Here is a 25,098-nt window from a genome sequence, read left to right on the forward strand (position 1 = left end):
AGATGAGACACTTGAGTACTGGGACAACTCTTTTAAATTTTGTGTGAAGACCTTTTGGGATTGGCTCTTCCTACTTTCATTATGTTAGTTTGGCTTTAAGGGTTGCAGTGTGGTAATGTACTGAGTGATTAGACTGCATGCATTATCTATGATGACTTGCTTGACAGTTAAGGGGCTAGCTACCAGTTTTGGTTAACTTTTAAGGAGAAAGGCTTATGAAGTCTAACCATAATTACTGTGTAGAATCAGTCAGTGGGGAACAAATACTTTTATCAAATTTATTTGTAGATGTCAGACAATGGATTTAGGGCTTTGTGAGAATTTCAGTTAGCTCTGAGGTAGTAGTTGTCAATGAGGGTGAAATTTTTCCTCCCAGGGGGTGTTTGGCAGTCTGGAGACATTTTTGGTGGGGAGTGCTACTGGCACCTAGTGGGTAAAGTTCAAGGATGCTGTTAAATATCCTACAATGCACAGGAAGCCCCCTACAACAAAGAATTATCCAGCCAAAATTGACAATAGTGTTGAGATTGAAAAAAACTGCTCTAGGGAGAACATCTGACAAGTCTAGCCTCTGTTTCTCAAGTATCCATTATTTTCTAGGTTGGATTGTTTTTCAGCGGATAGCAGTTACTAAAGCTGCAAAGAAATAGGCAGGCCCTAACATGTTTTCACATTGGGTTGGAGAACAGAAGGGAACATTAGTTGAGTGCTAGACTTTATAGTGGGTGCTTTATATATGCTATCTCATTTAATTTTCCCAGTAATCTGTGAGGTAAGAATAATGATCCTTGTGTTACAGATGAGGTATTTAGGGGTGAAAGAAATCAAGAAGCATTTATGAGAACCGCTCCCTAGATGAAGATGTTCCACGATGATTACCTATATTTGGGACCACTTAGTTTTCTTTTCTCTCCTTTGAAAATCTCATCCAAGTTAATTTCTTTAGTTGTCACATCCAAGAGGATACAGTTCCTTCCAAGGCTTGTTGAGCACATGCCAAGTCTGTTCTTTCAGTCAGTCTTTTAAGTGCCTGCTAATTTAGGCATGGTGCTAAAAATTAGGTACATTTATAGGGAGAAGTAAGACTCAGGTACCATCCTCTTGGTGGGAAATGAGTGGAGTTTGGGAAAACGATACCTGAGCATTCTGAAAGATGACAGGGAGTTAACCAGGGATAGATAAAGTAGGGTATCTGGCATTATAGGAGTGTTTGTTTGGAGGTGGAGATGAAAGAGAGCTGCCTCTGTTAGGGAACTACAGATGGTTTGGTCTGACGAAGCAGAAGGTGTAGGGAGTCCAGGCTTTGTACTGGAGGGTTTCATATGTGTGATCTTTCTATCTGCTTCTATTATCTTTATATTCTTCACCTCTCAGACCCTAATTTTAACTGTCTCCTCAATATCTCTTTCTGAGTGTCTTGCTGACACTTCAAAGTCATATGTAGCAAACTAAATACACCTGTTGTCCGTCTATGTCCTTCTATGGTTTCTGCATCCACTAACTTCTCTTTCTCCAAAGTTTGGAACTTAGATACTTGACTCATTTTCCATCCACATGTAGTTATCAAAGTTGGTCTTTTCTCCTTCACCAATGTCTTATAAATTCCTTTTGTTTTCCATTCCTGCTGTGACAGCTCAAGTTTAGATTTTATCTTGCTTAGCCTTTGATTGGCTCCCTAACTAGTCTCTCTGTCTCCAGTCTCAAGTTCTGCCTAATCTCCTTCAGGCATAGCTCTACTTAATCATCATAGCAAGTATTTGTGAGCCCTGAAGTTGATGTCGGGAAGGGTTGAATCCTAAGAGTCCACATTGTAACTTTCTCTGACATTAACAATTAAAGATTGTTCTGAGTCACAACTTTTAATATTAAAAAGAAAACAAACTGCAATTCTCCAATCAGCAAATATTCAGTTTTTCTCAAATTGTTGCTTCCTAACCATTTCACTTGGATTCCCCCCACCCCCCTTTCCTACCTCACTAAGGACCCTGTGTTTTAAAATTGGATAGTAGGGGCTGGCCCCGTGGCCGAGTGGTTGAGTTTGCGTGCTCTGCTGCAGGCGGCCCAATGTTTCAGCGGTTCGAATCCTGGGCGCGGACATGGCACTGCTCATCAAACCACGCTGAGGCAGCGTCCCACATGCCACAACTAGAAGGACCCACAATGAAGAATATACAACTATGTACCACGGGGCTTTGGGGAGAAAAAGGAAAAAAATAGAATCTTTAAAAAAGAATAAAATAAAATAAAATTGAATAGTAACCCTGGGAAGAAAAGTCTAAGTATCTTAGGTGGCCAAGCAACAGCTTTAGTAACCTCCTTCTAAAACACAGTTTTGGGCTGGCCGGGTGGCACAGTGGTTAAGTGTGCATGTTCTGCTTCAGCGGCCCGGGGTTCGCCAGTTCGGATCCCAGGTGCAGACATGGCACTGCTTGGCAAGCCATGTTGTGGTAGGCGTCCCACATAGAAAGTAGAGGAAGATGGGCACGGATGTTAGCTCAGGGCCAGTCTTCCTCAGCAAAAAGAGGAATGGAAGACTAAGAGCAGGGCTAATCTTCCTCAAGAAAAAAAAGAAAACATTTTTTTCTCTTTCATAAAATTCTCTGGAAGATTATTTTTATAAACTGAGCACGCTGTTCTCGGAGGGGTGGTTTTGAGGATTAAATAAGGAAAATATATGCAGACTGGAAAAGAGAAAGGTTGATTGTGTGTCCGTAGTGTTGCACAGTGCCTGGTCTTTAGGACCTGTCCAATTCATATTTGTTGAATGAATTATCAGCACAGCATAGACTGGGACTGATAATCTTCACTTTTCTAGACTTTATATTTTTGATAATGCAGCCTAGAGTTGAGTTTAGCTCTTTTTGGATGATATTGCATGCTGTTTGCTTATATTCACAAATTTAATAGTTTAAGATTAAGGTTTTGGACTATGAAGGAAGATGGAAGGCAAAAGTCTTCTGAGGTACTGTTTATGAATGCCTTAATCAGGTCCTTTCCTGGGTATCATATAGTAGAGCAGAGTGAGGGTGGTGGAGAGACAGAGCCAGAGGAAAACCTGCATCGAAAGTCATGGATATCTAGGGGCAAGCATGAAGTGTTTGGAGCCCAGGGAAAGTGAGAAGGGCTTTAGGAAAAAAGATAGGCAATGAAAACTAGTTTCTGATTTTAGGTGTAGGCCTAGATTGAATAACACTAAATAAAACATGCGGCTTATATGCTGCTTTCTACCTATAATAGGGCTCCACTTCCCTTCCATCAATTAAAATCCTGCCTGTGTGCAAAATGTTCACAGTTAACTGGAAAAAAGAAGAGAGAGAATCAAAATTATAAACAGCATTCTGTTCAGGATGGAAGTCAGTAGAGTAGTGGTTAAGAGCATGGCCTCTAGAATCAGACATCTAATTTGACTCTTTGTCTTTATTTGCTGGCAATGTTGAAGATTGCTTGTTGGTTCTGTGTGTCTGTTCTCTCACCTATGAAATGAGTATAATAATAGTACCTACCTCAAAAGATTGTTAAGATATTTCATGAGAAAAACGTAAAATTGGCACATAGTAAGTGTCAATAAATGTTAGCTGTTATTATTATTGTACTGCTTATTCTGCTTTTGTCTTCCTTCTCTGCTCCAAATGTAGCACTTACAAATTAAAAGAAATGGAAAGAATGATGTCAGTGTCATGGTGGAGTGAGCTATTCCCTTAGTCTAGTCCTGCCCCCCACCCCCAAAAGTTACAATCAAACGGACATTCATTAACCAACAGAGGATTCCCTACAAAGCACAAGGATGTCTGAGAGATCCATGCAGCCATACATCTGAAGGTGCTGATACTGGATCCCCAGAAAGCAGTGGAAGGAGATGAGTGGATCCCCACCCCGTCCCCAGCAGCAGTGATCTAGGTTGTGTGTCCTCATGCAGCAGCTGGTGTGCAACTGTAAGAGGAGGTGGGGAAGCAGGCAGGCCTCCACATGAATGCTTTCACTTTCGTAGTGCAGCCCAGCCCATGGGAATGCTTCACACTGGCTGGTGTGGCTTAGCCACTGTGTGGGTGTCCCCACCAAGCACAGCAGCCCAGATGAACCACCCATGGAAGCAAAATGGGGGCAACATGTGCACACGAAAGAAAGGGCCCCCCTCCTGCCTAGCACACCAGCTCGGTCAGTCCCCAGCCAAGGCAGTGGACCTGCACCAGAGCACCTGCACATGTGTGTGTGAACCACCAAGTGGCTGCAGCCAACAGGCAAATGCAGATGAGCCCTATCAGCACAACTTCCAGCAGACACATGGGTTCAGAAAACACAGCTCCTGCCCACCCACCTCCCCCAGAGGTGGCAGGTGGAATCTGTGACCTGATACTACCACTATGCACTGGCAGAGGAGCACTGCATCAAACACCATGAAGAACTACGTTAACACTCCAGAACAAAAGGAAAATGACAAGTCTCCGGAAAACAGTCTTGAAGTCACAGAAATTTGCAATCTGAATGACAGAGAATTTAAAATAATTGTCAAACTCAACAAGTTACAAGAAAACTCAAAAAGACAGTTCAGTGAACTCAAGAATGAAATGAATGAGCAGAAGGAATTCTTCACCAGAGATTGAAACTCTAAAAAAAAAAAAACCAAACAAATTTTGGAGATGAAGAACGCAATGAATAAGGTAAAAAACAATGTAGAAACGTTAAAAGACAGATGTGACATTATGGAGGACAGAATTAGTAATTTAAAGGACAGACATAGGAATGCTTCAGGTGGAGGAGGAGAGAGAAGTAAGACTTAAAAAAAAAAAATGAAGAAATTCTTAGAGAGATATCCAACTCCATTAGGAAAAGCAACATAAGGATTATAACTATTCCAGAGAGAGAAGAACAGGAGAAAGCAGAGAGTTTGTTCAAAGAAATAACAGTGACAACTTCCCAAACCTGAGGAAGGAACAGGACTTAAAAGTATATGAAGCTAGTAGAACTCCTAATTATGTAAGTGTAAAGAGACCTTCTCCAAGGCATATAATAGTAAAACTAGCAAAAGTCAATGACAAAAGAAAAATATTAAGGGCAGCTAAGCAGAAGACAATATCCTACAAAGGACCCCTATCAGGTTTTCAGTGGATTTCTCAGGAGAAACCTTACAGGGTAGGAGAGATTGGAATGACATATTCAAAATACTGAAAGACAAAAACTTTTCAGCCAAGAAAACTTTATCCGGTGAAACTATCCTTCACATATGATAGAGAAATAAAAGCTTTCCCAGGTAAACTAAAGCTGAGGGAGTTCATTGCCACTAGGCCTACCTTACAAGAAACATGGAAAAGAGCCCTCCTATCTTAAACTAAAAAGCAAAGGTTTATAAAACCTTGAGCAAGGAGATATATGGACAGATAGAAACAGAAAATTGCAGCTCTATGTCAGAATAGGTTAGTAAACAATTATAACAAAAGACAAAGGGAAGAAAAGCATCAAAAATAACTATGAACACTTCAGCAACAAACTCACAACACAGAAAAGAACAATTGGTGACAACAATAACTCAGGAGAAGAAGAGGAAAGGGATGGAACCTGCTTAGGCTAATAGAGATACGAGGCTATCAGAAAATGCACTATCTCATCTGAGATCTTTTATACAAACCTCATGGTAACTACTAAACAGAAAAGTCAGAGGAGAGCCACGAATCATACATAAAGAGCAAACCATCAGAGAAAACCACCCAACTGAAATGGTAGTCAGAAATACAAAGGAAGAGAAACAAGGGAAATATAGAACAACGAAAACAAGAGACAAAATGGCATTATTAAGCTCCTCTATATCAGTAATCACTCTAAATGTAAATGGATTGACTTCTCCAATCAAAAGAGACAGAGTGGCTGGGGGGATTAAAAAACAAGATCCAAGAAAGTGCTGCCTCCGGGAAACACATCTCAGCTCTAAAGACACACACAGGCTCAGACTGAACGGGTGGAATACAATACTCCAAGCAAATGGCAAGTAAAAGAAAGCAGGTGTTGCCATACTTATATCAGACAAAGCAGACTTCAAGATAAAAAAGGCAGTGAGAGACAAAGAGGGGCAGTATATAATAAAAGGGACATTCCACCAAGAGGATATAGTGCTTATGAATATATATGCACCTAACACAGGAGCACCAAAGTATATAAAGCAACTATGAAGAGACCTAAAGGGAGAAATTAACAGCAACACAATAATAGTAGGGGACACCCCACTCACATCGATGGATAGATCATCCAGACAGAAAGTCAACAAGGAAATAATGGAATTAAATGAAAATCTAGACCAGGTAGACTTAATAGATATATAGAGAACATTCTGAAAACAGCAGAAGACACATTCTTCTCAACTGCACATGGAACATTCTCAAAGGTAGGCCATTTGTTGGGAAACAAGGCAAGCCTCAATAAATTTTTGAAGATTGAGAGCCAGCCCTGATGGCCCAGCAGTTAAAGTTTGGCATGTTCCACTTTGGGAGCCCCGGTTCGGTTCCTGGGCACGGAACCACAACACTTGTCTGTCAATAGCCATGCTGTGGTGGCAGCTAACAGAAGAACCAGAAGGAGTTACAACTAAAATACACAACTATGCACTGGGGCTTTGGAGCGAAAAGAAAAAAAGAGACAGGAAGATTGGCAACAGATGTTAACTCAGAGTGACTCTTTCCAAGCACAAAAAAAAAAGAGGAAGATTGAAATGATATATCAAGCATATTTTCCAACCATAATGCTACGAAACTAGAAATCAATTACAAGAAAAAACCTAGGAAAGTTAAAAATATGTGGAGACTAAATAATATACTACTAAACAGCCATTGGATCAATGAAGAAATAAAAAAATACCTGGAGACACATGAAAATGAAAATACATCATAGCAAATCTTGTGCAATGCAGCAAAAGCAGTCCTAAGAGGGTAATGCATAGGAATACAGGCCCACCTCAACAAGAAAAATGTCAAATAAGTAATCTTAAACTACATCTGACAGAACTAGCAAAAGAAGAACAAACAAAGCCCAAAGTCAACAGAAGGAGGGAAATAATAAAAATTACAGGAGAAACAAATGAAATAACAAAAATGAAAAAACAATAAAAACCAGTAGAAAGGATCAATGAAACTAAGAACTGGTTCTTTGAGAAGAAAAACAAAGTGGACAAACCCTTAGCCAGATTCACTAAGAAGAAGAGAACGCTCAACTAAATAAAATTAGAAATGAAGTAGGAGAAACTACAACGGATACCACAGAAATACAAAGGATTACATGAAAAAAAATTTTTTTTTATAGCAAGATCAGCCCTGAGCTAACATCTGCTTCCAATTCTCCTCCTTTTGCTGAGGAAGACTGGCCCTGAACTAACATCCCATCTTCCTCTACTTTATATGTGGGATGCCTGCCACAGCATGGCTTGCTGAGTGGTGCCATCTCCGCACCCAGGATCTGAACCAGCTGACCCCAGGCTGCCAAAGCAGAATGTGTGAACTTAACCACTGCACCACTGGGCCAGCCCCTACATGAAAAACTTTATGCCAACAAATTGGATAGCCTGGAAGAAATGGATAAATTTTTAGACTCATACATCCTCCTGAAACTGAATCAAGAAGAAGTAGAGAATCTTAATAGCCCAATCATAAGTAAAGACATTGAAATAGTAATCAAAACCTCCCAAAAAACAAAATTCCAGGACCAGATGGCTTCTCCGGAGAGTTCTCCCAAAAATTCAAAGAAAATTTAACACCTATCCTCCTCAAACTATTCCAAAACTATTGAAGAAGACAGATGCTTCCCAACTCATTCATGAGGCCAGCATCATCCTGATACCAAAACCAGACAGGGAAAACACAAGAAAAGTTACAGACCAATATCGCTGATGGTCATAGATGCAGAAATCCTCAACAAAATATTTGCAAACCGAATACAGCAATACATTAAAAGGATCATACACTATGATCAAGTGAGATTGATACCAGGGACAGAGGGATGGTTCAGCATCTGCAAATCAAGCAATATGATACATCACATTAACAAAATACAAGAGTAAAAATCTCATAATCATCTCAGTAGATGCAGAGAAAGCATTTGACAAGATCCAACATCGATTTATAATAAAAACTCTCAATAAAATGTTATAGAGGAAAGGACTTCAACATAATAAAGGCCATATATGACAAACCCACAGCCAACATCATACTTAACGGTGAAAAACTGAAAGCCATCCGTCTGAGTACTGGAACAAGACAAGGGTGCCCACTCTAACCACTCCTATTCAACATAGCATTGGAGGTTTTGGCCAGAGCAATTAGGCAAGAAAAAAGGAAAAAGGTATGCAAAGTGCAAAGGAAGAAGTGAAACTCTTGCTCTTTGTAGATGTTATGATTCTATACATAGAAAATGCTAAAGAACCAATCAGACAACTATTAGAAATAATCAACAACTATAGCAAAGTTGCAGCATACAAAATCAACTTACAAAAATCAGTTGCATTTCTATACACTAATAATAGACTAGCAGAAAGAGAATTCAAGAGTACAATCTCATTTACAATCACAAGAAAAAGAATAAAATATGTAGGAATAAATTTAACCAAGGAGGTGAAAGATTTATACACTGAAAACTTTAAAAGATTATTGAAAGAAATTGATGATGACATAAGAAATTTAAAGATATTCCATGCTCATTGACTGGAAGAATAAACATAGTTAAAAAGTTCATGTTACCTACAGCAGTCTACAGATTCAGTGCAATCCCAATCAGAATCCCAGTGACATTCTTCACAGAAATAGAACAAAGAATCCTAAAACTTCTATCGAACAACAAAAGACCGTGAATAGCAAAAGCAATCCTGAGAAAAAAACAAATTTGGAGGCATCACAATCCCTGCCATCAAAATATACTACAAAGCTATGGCAATCAAAACAGCATGGTATTGGCGCAAAAACAGACACACAGATCAATGGAACATAATTGAAAGTCCAGAAATAAAACCACACATCTGTGGACAGCTAATGTTTGACAAAGGAGCTGAGAACATACATTGCAGAAAGGAAAGTCTCTTCAATAAATGGTGTTGGGAATACTGTACAGCCACATGCAAAAGTATGAAAGTAGATCATTATGTTACACCATAAACAAAAAACTCACCATGGATTAAAGACTTGAATGTAAGGCCTGAAACCATAAAACTACTAGAAGAAAATATAGGCAGTAGACTCTGACATCAGTCTTAGCAGCATCTTTTTGAATACATGTGTCCTCAGGCATGGGAAACAAAAGAAAAAATAAACAAATGGGACTACATCAGACTAATGAGCTTCTGAAAGGCCATCGAAACTGTAAAGAAAACAAAAAGACAAGCTACCAACTGGGAGAAAATATTTGCAAGTCATATATCCAACAAAGGGGTTAATTTCTAAAATATATAAAGAACTCATACAAATCAACAACAGAAAAACAAACAACCTGATCAAAAACTGGGCAGAGGATATGAACACATATTTTTTCCAACGAACATACACAGATGGCCAACAGGCACACGAAAAGATGTTCAACATCACTAAGTATTAGGGAAATGCACATCAAAACTACAATGAGAGATCACCTTACATCTGTCAGAATGTCTATAATTACCAAGACAAAAAATAACAAATGTTGGGAAGGATGTGGAGAAAAGGGAACACTTAATACACTGCTGGTGGGAATGCAAACTGGTGCAGCCACTATGGAAAACAGTATGGAGATTTCTCAAAAAATTAAAAATAGAAATACCATGTAATCCAACTATCCCACTACTGGGTATTTATCCAAAGAACTTGAAATCAACATTTCAACGAGATTCATGTACCCCTATGTTCATTGCAGCATTATTCACAATAGCCAAGACATGGAAGAACCCAAGTGCCCGACAAGTGATGAATGGATATAGAAGAAGTATATATATACAATGGAATACTTTGGCATTACAAAAGGACAAAATTGTCCCATTTGCAACAACATGGATAGACCTTGAGGGCAGTATGTTAAGTGAAATAAACCAGACAGATGAAGACAAACACCACATGATTTCATTCATATGTGGGAGCTAAACAACACATGGACAAAGACAAGAGCTTAGTGGTTACCAGAAGGGAAGGGGACTGGGAGGTGTGTGACACGGGTGAAAGGGCACATATATATAGTGATGGATAAAAATTAGACTTTTGGTGATGAGCACAATGTATTATATACAGAACTTAAATAGTAATGTGCACCTGAAGTTACAGAATGTTATAACCATTATGACCTCTATAAACTAATTTTTAAAAACAGTAAACAAATAAATTTTAAAAAATTGAAAAGGTGTAGGTATACTCCAGATCAAGATAAACATCTCCAGTGACTAAAATGGAAAAGACACATGCAGTCAGACTCTGGGTTCAGGAACTTATGGAAATAACTCTGTGCAGGAGAACTGAAGTCCGATACCCTGCATGAAACTCTGAGCTGGGCTGGGGCTGGATGAAAAGAAGGCTGAAAACTTCTTCTCCTGGGTGCTGCTTTAAAAAGCTGTGAACCTGAAGTGGTGACACAGAAGTCGCTGAGCTGCCAGGTGGCTCAGGTTAGGAACTGTAATTTCCCCACTATCATCTAGTATAAGAGCGCCAAGCTTGGAGGTCATGGGCTCTGAAGATGGGTTGGCCTACCTGAAAACCACTAGAAAAATGAAAGGAAAGTGAGCCTGCAAACATATGAGGAAGAGTGTTACTTAGAAAATAAATACAACAATCAGGAGATAAATTCACTCAAAAACTAATGAAATTATAAGAGCAATTGCAAAATGACAAAGTATTTTAAAGGTCCTTAAAAAGATAAAAGTAGTGATAGCCATTAAGAAACAACATGTTATGCATCAAGAATAGGTAGATATGGGGCCAGCCTGGTGGCACAGTGGTTAAGTTCGCACGTTCTGCTTTGGCGGCCCAGGGTTCACCAGTTCGGATTCTGGGTGATGACCTATGCATTGGTTGTCAAGCCATGCTGTGGTAGGCATCCCACATATAAAGTAGAGGAAGATGGACACAGATGTTAGCTCAGGGCCAGTCTTCCTCAGCAAAGAAGAGGAGGATTGGTGGCAGATGTTAGCTCAGGGCTAATCTTCCTCAAAAAGAAAGAAAAGAAACATGAAGGAAAAAAAAGAATAGGTGGATATGAAGTAAATGGTTGTGTAAAAGAAAAAATGGAGTTAGTGAATTTAAAACAAAAAATAGGTTGGTTAAACTCTAGACCGAACATATTTGAAGGGAAACAGTGCATTGGAAGATAATACTAAGTAATTCATCCAGATATATCACAGAGAAATAAAGAGAAATTAAGAAATATTGGAAGATAATACTAAGTAATTCATCCAGATATATCACAGAGAAATAAAGAGAAATTAAGAAATATGAATATAAATTGAGAGGCACCAACTCACATCTAGCTGGGAGTTCCAAAAAGAGCAAATAGTGTTAATGGTGGAGGGGCCCTATTGGAAGAGATGATGATTGAGAACTTTGCAGAATTTAAGAAAGACTAAAGTCCTTAGGTTGAAAGGATATTCCAGGTACATAGTAAGATAAAAACAAAGATTCACACTAAAACTATAGAAATTTTGATCCTAATTACTATATTAATATATATAGAAAGAATCTGAAAATTTAGACACCAAAAATTTAATAGTAGTTATCTCTAGGTGGACGGACTGTGGGTTATTTTGGTTTCTTCTTTTTTTGTATTTTCCAAAGTTTCCACACTGAACATGTATATTAGGACTCTTAATTTTAAGTTGGGGAAACTTGATGTACACTGAATAAGTAATTTGGCTGAGTGCTGAGTGGCTAAATAACACCATTACAAATGGACCTGTGGGATACTAGGTAAACCTGAAACTTTGTAAAATAAGTACTATGATTTTATTATAGGTTGTAATCTTTTCATCTATATTTCTGAAATCCCCCAAAGCTGAAAACTGGAAGTTTTTTAAAAAAGCTTGAGATGAATTAATTTGGCAGCAAAACTTGAACTGATGAAGCTCTCTGTAGAGTGTGTCTGATACAAATGTATATGTTTTGCTGTAGAAATATTACTCTGTTAATGGCATGGTGCATGAAAACCTACTGGGAGGTTTACAAAATATATCGTACCTACAGTGTGTTGCCTTTCTAAAGTTCATAAACTTCTGAATCTCATGAAATTCTAGCCCCAAAACATATCTTGCCCTAAGGATTCAACAAAAGGATTGTGGATCTTTATTAAAAATTTAAATAGTCACCCTTTAAAAGTTTGCTCTTGTGCAGGAACAACAATTTTTCATCACAGTCAGTTGCTAGATTTTTCCTACAATCCCCATTTGACACTTCTACATTACTAAGTAGATGCTTATTTCAAAGATCTCTTTTGGCTAGCTCTACCCTAATACTGGTATTGGTTATGTTACTGAGTTATTAGGCTTTTCTTGTTCTCTAATAGTAATTAACTAAGGTAAAGACTTCTCTTCAACTTTTGGACTTGAAGATTTGAAAGGCTTATTTCACTGAAGTGGTCTCACAAACTGGTTCCACATACTGCTTGAAGAAGATAATTTTTTTTTTTTGAGGAAGATTATCCCTGAGCTAACTACTGCCAATCCTCCTCTTTTTGCCGAGGAAGGCTGGCCCTGAGCTAACGTCTGTGCCCATCTTCCTCTGCTTTATATGTGGGACGCCTACCACAGCATGGCATGCCAAGCGGTGCCATGTCCACACCTGGGATCTGAACCTGCGAACCCCGGGCTGCCAAAGTGGAATGTGCGCACTTTACCACTGCGCGCCACCGGGCTGGCCCCAGAAGATAAATTTTGAGTATTTTCCAATGCAGATTTAAAATTATTGCCCTGATATGTTTTATTTCTGGTGTTTTTGTTTGTACTTGTGGCTTCATATGATCTCTTAAAAAAATGTGTCATAGAGAAAGCAATATAGTTATCTTTCAATGTAAGAATATCTGAGTTTCCATTTGCATTGTGGCTTTAATTGCATGCATACTGATTTCAGCATCTTCTCTAGAATAGAATAAGAAAATATGTACAGCAGTTATCATGTAAGAAATTCTTACCTGCTCAAGGCACATCAGTTTGGTTACTGTATTAATGGTCTCACTATTTTGTCAGTAAGCTGCATTTAGGTACTAGTAAGCCCTACTATTTTGCTATGTTACCTGCAAATAAATATAGGATTATAGATATGAAGGTAGCCTATGTGATCACTCACAAAATTAGAAATGATCAGAAGTGATATTAAAGTAGTTACTTGGCTATTTGCCTTCTAGAGGCTGAGGCTGGACTTGGATACCTCCCTAATAGAACCATTTCTAAGTCTCTAAGAGACCGAATTATGGACAACTGGGAAGTTTGGCCAAATATGACTCATTTGAGGAGCGCATCTCTTGCCTCTGTCAGGCTCTGGTATTGGATTTATTTCTCACATAGGCCATCTCAATGTAACAAGAAAGATGACGTTTCTCAACCCCAAGCCAAAATCTCAATGAGCCCAATGGAAGAGACTTTCCACATGCATGTATCAGTTTTGAGAATATGCTGATTGGTCCTGCCTGGGTTAAATACTGACCATTGAACCAATTACTGTATCAGAGATGGGGATTTTAGCCATCTTTGGTTATATTTTCACTTCTAATCCCGTGTGTGTGTGTGTGTACATGTGTGTGCCCATGCAGGCCAGTGGGCATGGGTGAGTGTGTGAGCTACTCTAATCAACAACTCCACCCAGACCTTGTAGAATGAGGGAGGTTGTGTTGTTTCCTCAGCAAGACAAAAATCCATTATAGCATATACAGAAAATATTTATGAAAAGAAGCACTTCCCCAACTCAAAACCTCATTCCTCAGGGTCTAGCCATAATGTGTCTTCTCTACAACTTTCCTAATCACCCAGCCTGGAAATGACTCCTTCTCTGGCTGTTTGTACTTCATTCTTTGCATTATTGCTATGTACAGTATGTGCATGTTTTATCTTGTCTACTGCAACTCAAAATAAGGAAACTAGTTGGAAATCTCTTAGTGCTTCATAACTAATTACTTCACTGCAGCATAACAGGCTCTAAATTTTTGCTGAATGAATGAATTAACTCTTCAAAGATGTTTTAAGGGGCTGCCCCATGGCTGAGTGGTTAAGTTCACGCCCTCCGCTTCGGTGGCCTGGGGTTTCGCTGGTTCGCATCCTTTGCATGGACATGGCACCACTCATCAAGCCATGCTGAGGCAGCGTCCTACATAGCATGACCAGAGAGGCACTGACAACTAGAATATACAACTACGTACCGGGGGGCTTTGGGGAGAAGAAGCAAAATAAAAAAAAAGAAGATTGGCAACAGATGTTAGCTCAGGTGCCAATCTTTAAAAAAGAAAAAGATGTTAATAATACTCGGTGGTGCAAAATGGATTCATGTATTAGCTGTAAATTCTTGTCTGTTCATAAGAGTTGATAGAGAGAAGCCTTACTTGCAAACACTTCGTGGTTCTTGGACCTTTCCTTTTTTTTGTTACATGGAGTGTGTTTGTGTGTGAAATAAATCCAATACTGGAGAACAGAGAGGCAAGAGAAGCACTCCTGGGTTGCATTTCTGTTCTTTTTGGTGACTGTAGTGAGCTTTGACTATAATAATAATTTCCTTCATTTGTCCATGGGGAAAATTCCCTCAGGATAAATATACTTCCCCTATATAAACAGTAAAATTTTATTAGGGCCCTGTGTTCAGTGTTTTCTTTCTTCTTCTTCTTCTTTTTTTAATATAGTAGTATTGCTTATTTGGTGGAGGAATAAGTTTTCTGCAAGAGTGAATATACAAAGATCTCAGTGACCCAACAGAATGATGAAATACAAGAAAGGTATCTCCTTTAAAAATAAACAGTTCAGGGCCAGCCCGGTGGCACAACGGTTAAGTGCCCACTTTCTGCTTTGGCGACCTGGGGTTTGCTGGTTTGGATCCCAGGTGCGGACATGGCAAGCCATGCTGTGGTAGGCGTCCCACAGTTCGGATCCCAGGTGCAGACATGGCACTGCTTGGCAAGCCATGTTGTGGTAGGCGTCCCACATAGAAAGTAGAGGAAGGTGGGCACGGATGTTAGCTCAGGGCCAGTCTTCCTCAGCAAAAACAGGAGGATTGGCAGCAGTTAGCTCAGAGCTAATCTTCCTCAAAAATAAATAAATACATAAATGAATAAATAAAAATAAATAGTTCAAATGTGTTGTCTTTGAAGTTAACCACATTAGAGATTTGAACATTTTCTTATTTTGTAGGCATGACTGAGGAAGTTTAGGTTCCTCCTGAAATAGAGTTTTTTGGAAATTATTTTTCCTAAACAGAGCTGACGTCTTAGTTATCATTTTAGTTCTTAGTTTTGTTGAAGCTTAAAGCTGTTAGGCTGTAGAAGTGATGCAGACTTATACCCTTGGTTATGTCTCTGTTCTCACGCACTCAAGATGAACTGATTATGTTACGTTTTAGCATGGAATAGCATGTTGCATTAAAGAATGCTGACAAATTCTACTTTGTCTTGTTGTTTTTACTTAGCACTTGCTTATCCAGTGTATACAACTGAATTGTTTAGATTTGAAATATTACAATAAAATATAGTTACATTATTAAATTCAGTAAGTACTAAATGTTTAGTATCAAAAAATAGTATTTTAGCAAAAAAACCCTCAAAAGACTTGTCTTTTTTGGGGGGGAGGGGAGTATAGGTTCTCCTCTACATGATAGATTCAACTTCTTTGGGTGCATCCATCCCTGTGTTTGAATGTCATAAGGGTGCTATGTAAAGAAATATATAAATTCCTAGACTTAAGAGTCACAGATCCTTAGAATTGGGACGGATCTTAAGTTATCTTTGCCTAGCCTCCTCCATTAGACAGGAATCCCTTCTCTAACATTCCTCTTCCCCTATTTGTATAGCATTCCTCCCCTAGATTCAGCGCAAATAAGGGAACAGGAGTATATTTTTCCACTAGTGGGAAAACGTATACACACACATCAGAGATTGAAGCTTGAATAAACTACATTCATCAGAAGACTTGTTAGTATTCTGTGGATATCAAGTCAGATTCAGGGCTCTTTAAATGATTTCATTTTGGCCAAGATGTTGCTTTTTATATACTCATAAAACAAGTTTTAAAAGTCTCTTCTAGCCTTGAGAACCCCTTGAGAAGCTACTTTGGTATTTCCAAACACTGCTTGGGAATGATGGTGGGTTAGGGTAGGAGCAGGGGTGGGAGGAGATGGCTAAGATTCCCAGGTAGGGTGGGACCTCCCGGAGTTGAGGTTTTCTGCAAATCATAGAGTTGAGGTGTGAAAACAACAGCAAATCTCAGTATCAGCCAGATGTGGCTTTAAAATGGTAGTTCACATTTTCATGGGATATTTGAAAACTCTTTGAACATGTTTTAGACTCTTTAGATTGTTAGTGCATGATGAGGTACTTAAAATCAGAGTCTAATATTTACATTGTACAGTTGAGATAATTGAAGCTCAGAGAGGTTAAATGATATTAGGTAACATAGCTAGTTACTTAAAGCTGTTAAGTATCTGAGATGAGAGATTCCCATTGTACTACCCTCTGGAATAAGAAATGAAGTATCAGGGTTTTGTTTTTTCTTTTTTTAAGATAAGAATAACATATTTAAAGAATATATCAAGCACTTTCACTTACCTTTTCTTACTGATCCTCACAAGAAGGCCACCAAGTAGCTGTCTTGACCTGAGGAAATAGACCCAGAGAAGCTGAGTTCCTAAGTAGTGAGCTCTTATTTCACACTCAGGACTCTGACTCACATTTCTTACTGTTTATATTACACTATGAAGATTCAAATTGAGAACTTGTCAAAGTGATTCTATGTGTGCTAGATAAGCACACTATTTAAAGAAATTCTGTGGCAGTGTGTTTAGTAACTTTGTATAGATTTTTGACTCTCAAGTTCTCTTATTTACACATGAGTAGTTTCTCTCCCCACAAGAATAAAAATTCCCTTGTGGGATATACTTAATGGTATGCTTTGCAAATGGATTAACTTGAACTTGAAATTTGAGCAGATTGTGTTTTCTAATTAAAAGCCTTGGGCAAACCAATGTTTAAAAGTTAAAATGTTCCAGTTAAGAGAACAATTTCTAGTAAGTTTTAATTTACTTTGGAAATTTTGTACTTCTCCCTGATATTAATAATTTGAATCTTATAACTTTAGCATTATTATTATAATAATAAGAAATAACCATTACTGTTCAGAGATTTTAATGTGCATAAGATTACACTGTTAGTAAGTGGCAGAGATAGGACTCAAACTGAATCTGTCTTATTTTAAGATTTTTAGTAATTAGCTGCAATATTCAGATATTATATAAACATTAGCAACAGGAATCAACAATGACTTTATGATTAAAAAAATTAAGCAAGCCCTTTGCTTCAAAAATTATTCCTATTTTATACATGAAAAAATTTCTAGTAATCTAAAAAGCTATTAATCTTTTAATACTGTTAATAATTAAAATTTTTTTTTTGGCGGGGGGAAGATTAGCCCTGAGCTAAAATCTGCCACCAATCCTCCTCTTTTTGTTGAGGAAGACTGGCCCTGAGCTAACATCCATTGCCCATCTTCCTCTACTTTATATGTGAGACGCCTGCCACAGCATGGCTTGCCAAGCGGTGCCATGTCTGCACCCCGGATCCAAAGTGGCGAACCCTGGGCTGCTGAAGCGGAACGTGCACACTTAACCACTGCACCACCAGGCTGGCCCCAATAATTAAAAATTTTATAAAAATGTTCTATCGGATCTGAGATGGGAGTGATGAGAATTCTTTTTCATTAAAAATGACCTATAGCCACAATTAGTCTTGGACCGCATACAAATAATGTAAAAAAGCAACCTTGTTAAAGAAATGATTAAACGTTCAGTTAGCCTACTTTTAAGAAGAGGACTACATTTTGTTAAATTCAACCGATACTTAAAAACCTCAGTTTCATAATGCTTGATAACCATAGGAAAAAGCAAGTAGGGGGAGGGAAATACAGATCTGTGAACAGGAAGGGGGAGGTAAAAGGAAGTGATAAAAAAGGAAAAGGCTCAGTTTCTCTTAGCTATTTCTGATTTCTCCATAATCTCCAACCTCAGACTTTAGCTTTTCAGCTTTTCATTCAACTCTGAGGTGTGTATGTGAGAAACTTTTTGTTATGAGCCCTAATACTTACGGGCTGTTAGCATGGTACAGGGAAAAGAGTTTTGGATTAGGAATCAAGACACCTTGGTCCTATTAAGGTTTCTGTATATGTTTATGTATGCACCTGTGAAGTGAGTAGTATAGACTAAAATGCTTTTCAAACTAGATCATGAATCAATTTGGGTGTAGCACAACTGGTATTTTATGAAAGGAAAATAGAATAGAAAATATCAGTGCATTGAATATGGTAAGGCTAAGTATTGCCTTATGAAACATTGTTTCAGTTATGTATAGAAATACTAGATTGCAATGCAAAATTTATTTTTCACAGTGAGTTTGGTTTTCTATGCCAAAATTTAGCAGCTTAAAATAACAACCATTTTATTAGAGCTTATGAGTTTGTAGGTCAGGAATTCAAACATGGCTCGGCTGGTTGATTCTTCTGTTGCTATGGTATTGACTAGGATCACTTGAAGGTATTTAGCTGACAACAGTTCTGGTCAGGAGGTTGTCTTTACTCATTTGCTTGGTGCTTTAGTGAGGATGGCTGGAAAGCTTGGCTCATCTGGGCTCCTGTCCCTCTCTATGTGGTTTGAGGGCATCTCCATGTGGTTTCTTCAGCTCAGTAGTTGGACTTCTTACATGGCAGCTCAGGGCTCCAATAGACCAAGGCAGGAGCTTGCAGTCCTCTTAAAGGCTAGCCTGGAATCTGGCATAGCATCACTTCCACTATAACTTATTGGTCAAAGGAGTCATAGGCTAGCCAGATTCAAGGGGAGGGGACATAGATTCTTGTCTCCAAGAAATTGTGACCATTTTTAATCTGCCACAATTATGGTAAAATAATTTTGAGAAACATGACTGAATTATATATTCAAACTTTCGATTCTTTATTGCCCTTCAAAAGATGATTACTTGTAATAGTCTTCTCCTGCCCCACCACCACTTTGGAAAATTTGTCTATTGGTTTCAAAGTTCAGAGTTTAATTTAAATACACGTATTATTTTTCCATGGAATACTGAGGGTTTTATGTTTTTGAAGAAATAATTTAAGGTTTAAAAATTTCTATGAGTCTTAGGATGTTTGCTTTCTAACATGACCTAAAAAGTCTATTTGGAGTGCAAAAGGAGCTGCCTTCTTACAATGCCTGAAAATTACATTTGGATTTAATTATTCCCTCCCTTCGGATACAGCCAGTCTGAGGCTATGTTTTTGTTGAAACCTGAAAGAGTGAGAAGTCTGTTCCAACCCCCCATCCCACCCTTCAGTAAAGAAATAAAAATATTAAACGTTTTTGTTAAAAACTTAAAAGTTCTCATCACAAGAAAAAAAATTTACTAACTATGTATGGTTTTGACAGATGTCACGTAGACTTATTGTGGTGATCATTTTCCAGTATATACAAATATTGAATCATTACGTTGTGCACCTAAAAGTAATATAATGTTATGTGTCAATTACACCTCAATAAAAAAAGGATTCATCCACTCTTGTGAAATGCAGGTTTTATGATATACTGTACCTTCAACTGACATACTGCTTCCCACAGGAGGCCCGAGCTCTGTGATAGAACCACAGGAATTTAAAGAAATGCCCATTTCAGAGTATCTGCCCACTGGAACATTAAGAGCAATCTCTATAGACATAAGCAAAAAGATTTATCTTGTCATACACTTGGCTACTTAGAATCTTAAATCTTGAAAGAGTGTCTGGGTGTAATCCCTGGCTTTCAGGGAATGGGTTGAGCTGGTTGGTTGACCAGCTCTGCTGCTGAGTAATTCTGCTTTGCCTCTGTGTGCAGACAGATGTCCTGTTTTTCAGATCAACCACATTCATCTTAAATGCTCTTCCACCCCAGGCTGTTTTTTTCCCACTTAGGAAGACATGATGATAGTCAAGATTTCTTTCAAAGTATTTAAGGAGGAGAATGTAAACAAATAAAGAGCTTAGAATGAAATTCTGTGGGTTTAAACGCCAGCATTTAAAAATAAATATTAAAACCTACCCCAAAATAAAATGGGAATGGGAGAACTTGTGTATTTTAAACTTATAAGTAGGCATTGTGAGGATAAATATCTTATCTCAACTTTTAGTGAAGTGATAAAAGTTATACTTAGTTATACCAAAATAATAATTTTTAGAATAATATACATACAATGTGTATATAAACATGCACCAAACCCTGATATTGTTAGTCCCATCACATTGCACTTCTTGATGAATGTCTTTTATAATTATTGAGGCAATCAAATAATTTGTTCTTAATGTCTTTCATGCCTTATTCTCGCAGATATGTAATATATCATTAGGAAATCTGCATTAAAACCCACCCCAAAAGCTAATAATTTTCACTTGAGACTACATGATCCCATTAAGTAACCACAGGGTGGGGCTGGCCCAGTGGTGCAGTGGTTAATTTCGCATGTTCCACTTCAACGGCCCAGGGTTCGCTGGTTTGGATCCTGGGTGAGGACATGGCACCGCTTATCAAGACGTGCTGTGGTAGGCGTCCCACATATAACGTGGAGGAAGATGGGCACGGATGTTAGCTGACGGCCGGTCTTCCTCAGCAAAAAGAGGAGGATTGGTGGTAGATGTTAGCTCAGGGCTAATCTTCCTCAAAAAAACACAAAAAATAAGTAACCACAGGGTGAAGTAATCTCCATTGATAACATTCCAAGGAGTGCTGTAGCATATACAGTATATGTATTGTATTTATATCTGTAGGTTTTTTTTTGTTTTGTTTTCAGGAAGATTAGCCCTGAGCTAACTACTGCCAATCCCGTTCTTTTTTTGCTGAGGAAGCCTAGCCCTGAGCTAACATCCGTGCCCATCTTCCTCTACTTTATATTTGGGATGCCTACCACAGCATGGTGTGTCAAGCAGTGCCATGTCCGCACCTGGGATCCGAACCAGTGAACCCCAGGCCGCTGAGAAGTGGAACGTGCGAACTTAACTGCTGCGCCACTGGGCCAGTCCCCTGTATCTGTAGTTTTAATTCCAGTTGACTTAGAATGTTTGTTGTACTACATGTGGAAAGACACTTCAAAAATTACATTTTTTCAAATACAAGTTTTGGTGGGCTCTTTGCACTTCTCTCCCTCTTGTGTTTCCCAATAACATGGAGACTCCTACCACTGCCACCTCCACCACCATGTAAATCTTCAAGTCTTTCAATTTTTTTTGGTGAGGAAGATTGGTCCTGAGCTAACATCTGTTGCTAATCTTCCTCCTTTTGCTTGAGGGTGATTGTCCCTGAGCTACCATCTGTGGCAATCTTCCTCTGTTTTATGTGGGATGCCACTACAGTGTGGCTTGATGAGTGGTGCTAGGTCTGCGCCGAGGATCTGAACACCTGTGAACCCTGGGTCACAGAAGTGGAGTGCGTGAACTTAACCACTATGCCACTGGGCTGGCCCAAGTCTTTCAATTTTAAATACCTAGTCATTGCAGGAAAACAGTGTACTCTATTTCCGTAGTGTTGGGTTCTTCACCCTGAAATCCAAATTCAGGTCAGTCTTTAGGCAGATGAGTACCAATGTCAATCTGGTTCCTGTTCCACAGACTGTGAGAGAAGATGACCCTCTGTCCATGTAGCTTGGTGAAGATAGGACCTTCAAATCTAGGTCAGTCTTAATCAGTAAAGACTATGGGATTGGTGGTTCCTGTTGTTAGGTTACCCTCTTAGAGGAAAAAGAAACCCAAAAACATTGAATGAAAGAAAACTTTAGAAATCAATTCCATCATTTGTAAAACAGTCAGGTAGAAATTATTATTTCTTAGGATATTTTTTGGATGAAACCATATTCATTTGAGACCACATTTATTTTTACTCTTATATAGAAAATGATAGGCACTAGGAGTTAGAAAAAGGATATACCCAAGGACTATATGTGTATATATATATATGTATGTACTGTTTTTTTTTTTTCACACTGGAAGCTTTTGTGAAATCTGTGCTTTCAGCTTCTAAATCTTGAAAGATCTTGATAAGAAATAATTTGTAATTGTAGTGAAACCTAAATTTGATTTGCACAAGCTGAATGGCTGGGATGGGGGATTACTTAGCCTGATAGTAAAATTTGGCCACTTGCTACTCATTCTGTGCCCCTAAATTCTTGCAGAGTGGTTAAAAAAATATATTTTTTATTTATCAAAAATCACTCGTGATTTTGACAGAAATGAAATTGTGGTTGAAGTTTTAAAATATGAAGAAGTCTAAGAAGTGATTCTTGTTGACAATTAGAAGTCTCAGCTAAATTAAAGACACAAATGGGGGCTGGCCCTGTGGCCGAGTGGTTAAGTTCCCTGGCTCTGCTTTGGTGGCCCAGGGTTTCGCCAGTTTGAATCCTGGGCGTGGACATGGCACCGCTTGTTAAGCCATGCTGAGGCGGCATCCCACATGCCACAACTAGAAGGACCCACAACTAAAACTACACAACTATGTACCAGGTGGCTTTGGGGAGAAAAAAGGAAATAAAATCTTCAAAAAAAAAGACAAAAATGGCAGATACACTGGCTGCTCATATTTAATCTGTGAATAAGCATATGTGGAAATAAAAGAAGCAATTTCTGAAAGTATTTCATGTGGTGCTTCAGCTAATCAGAAAGCTATTAGTGGATCATTGTATCTTATGGGTTGAAATCATAGAGTGGTTTCTTAAATTTGGATATTTAGAAAAGCCTCAGATGTATGTCAGACTATCTTGGGTTTACTCTACTGACACTGTGTACAGTAAGGCCCCCTGATCTGCGGTTTTGCTTTCTGTGTTTTCAGTTACCTGTGATCCAGGAACAGAAGATCCTCCTTCTGACGTTTTGTCAGAAGGTCAGTAGTAGCCTAATGCTAGGTCACAGACTCTGCATCATTTACCTCACCTCATCTTATCACGTGGGCATTATGTCATCTCACATCACAAGAAGAAGAGTGAGTACAGTACAGTAAGATATTTTGAGAAAGAGAGAGACCACATTCACATAACTCCTGTGAGTTTTTATTACAGGATATTGTTATAATTGTTCTATTTTATTATTAGTTATTGTTAATCTCTTACTGTGCCTAATTTATAAATTAAACTTTATCATAGGCATATATGTATAGGAAAAACATAGTATATCTAGGGTTTAGTACTATCCTTGGTTTCAGGCATCCACTGGGGGTCTTGAAACGATTTCCCCATGCATAAGAGGGACTACTGTATAGTAGTAATCAGTCTCAGTTCTGGAGTCAGACCATCAGAGTTTGGATTTCTGTTGTGTGATGTGTGTCTTTGGGCAAGTTATTTAACCACTTTGAACTTTTCAATTTCTTCATCTGTAAAATGGTGATAATAAAATATCTCCTGGTAGGGTTGTTGTAAATTCAAATGGGATAGTACTTGAAAGACAGTAGCATGGTGTCTGGCACATATTAAGCACTCAGTAAGTTTTACCTATTATTCTACTATATAGATACACTTATTGGCTGTGTTGGGGCCTGGAATTTGCCACCCCAAGATATGTCTCTTTGGCATGAGGATTGTTTGGGGCTGGTTACTTTTAATAAAATGCAGACAGGAAAGCAACTCTGAAAAGCAGAGTTTACTTACCCTTTGTTAAGAAACAGTTACATTGTAAAGGAAATCTCCGTCTTTAAAGGTGTCTCCCTCTCTGTACCCGGAAGAAGGGGGGATAGACTTATCTCTAGAAAATCTTTATCAATGCCAAAGGCAAGGACTTAAATCTGCATCTTGTTTACTGTACTTGTGTGGTAATCTCCCAAGATCGACTCCCCTTCCACCCCCAACATCCTCCTTTGTCTTTAGCTGAAGATGATATTTAAGGTGGTGGCTTCAGCCATTTTGGTGAGTTGCTCAGTTTGCCTGAGCCTCTCCCATGTATAGATGTTATAAAGCTGTGTTTAATTTTCTCCTGTTATTGTGTCTCATGTGAATTTAATTTGTTCTCTGGCCAGAAGAACCCAGAGAGGGTAGAGGAAATGTCTTCCTCCCCTACAGTTGCTAGCAGCTGACTGCCAAGGTAGAATGCTTCCCCTTTTAGAGTGTAGTTCAAATGAAACTGCATATGCAATTCTGGACATTTATTTTTAGTCTATCAATAGGAAACAGTAGGCACTAGTAAGAAAGATTAGAAAGAAAAATCTGTTTCCCAAGTCTCTGTCCCCATCCTTGACTTATCCCAGAACTCCAGTCTTCTGAGCTTCTCTATTGCCTTCTCCATTTATCTCAGCAAACAGCAGCACCATTTACCCAATTTAGTCCAAATTTACCCAATTTAATCCAAAATCTAGGAGTTAGTCTTGATTCCTTTCTTTTCCTTAATCTCCTATATCTAGTCCACCAGAAGGCCCTGTCATTCTACTTCTAAAGTGTCCGTTTACTTGTCTCTATGTCCACCATTATCTTCATGGTTCAAACCACTACTATTTGTCATTTGTATTACTATAATAGGCTTCTAATTTGGTCCTTCTGCTTTCATCTTCCAGTAGTCCATTCCCTACACTATGACCAGGGTGATCTTTTAAAACAAAATCAAATCATATCATTCCTCTGTTTGAAACTTAATTATAGTGGCTTCCTGTCAGGGTTATATAACAAAATAAAAACTTCTTAGGCTCATAAAAGCTAAGATGATCTGCTTCTTGCTCTGACCACAAACCTTTCTTCTCTCCCTAGCCTTTTTTCACAGTAGCCTTCCAGTTATCATTTTAGTGCTATCTGGAATGCCTTCCGCGCCCCCCAAACCTATCCTTGTCATTCAGATTTCTCCTGCTGAAGGCCTTCCCTGACTACCCAATCTAAAGGACTCTTTCTCTATCTTGATCTGTTGGTTTTAATTGTCTGCATATCACTTATGGTCATTTGATATTCTTATTTGTTTATTTG

General features: G+C 38.5%; 1 protein-coding gene across 5 annotated transcripts in view; it reads left to right on the forward strand.

Annotated features, from left to right (window-relative positions):
- ADK (adenosine kinase) overlaps positions 1-25,098 on the forward strand; it is a 523,666-nt gene that overhangs the window by 2,511 nt on the left and 496,057 nt on the right. Inside the window, exon 2 of one of the 5 annotated variants that reach the window (XM_070227663.1) lies at positions 22,992-23,200. The exons of 3 other annotated variants lie outside the window; for them this stretch is intronic. The gene's annotated coding sequence lies outside the window, so the exon portion shown is untranslated. The remainder of the gene's footprint in view (positions 1-22,991; positions 23,201-25,098) is intronic. One more of the 5 variants, XM_070227653.1, reaches the window with a different exon arrangement.

Source organism: Equus caballus, chromosome 1, assembly GCF_041296265.1.
Source record: "Equus caballus isolate H_3958 breed thoroughbred chromosome 1, TB-T2T, whole genome shotgun sequence".
Lineage (NCBI taxonomy): Eukaryota > Metazoa > Chordata > Mammalia > Perissodactyla > Equidae > Equus > Equus caballus.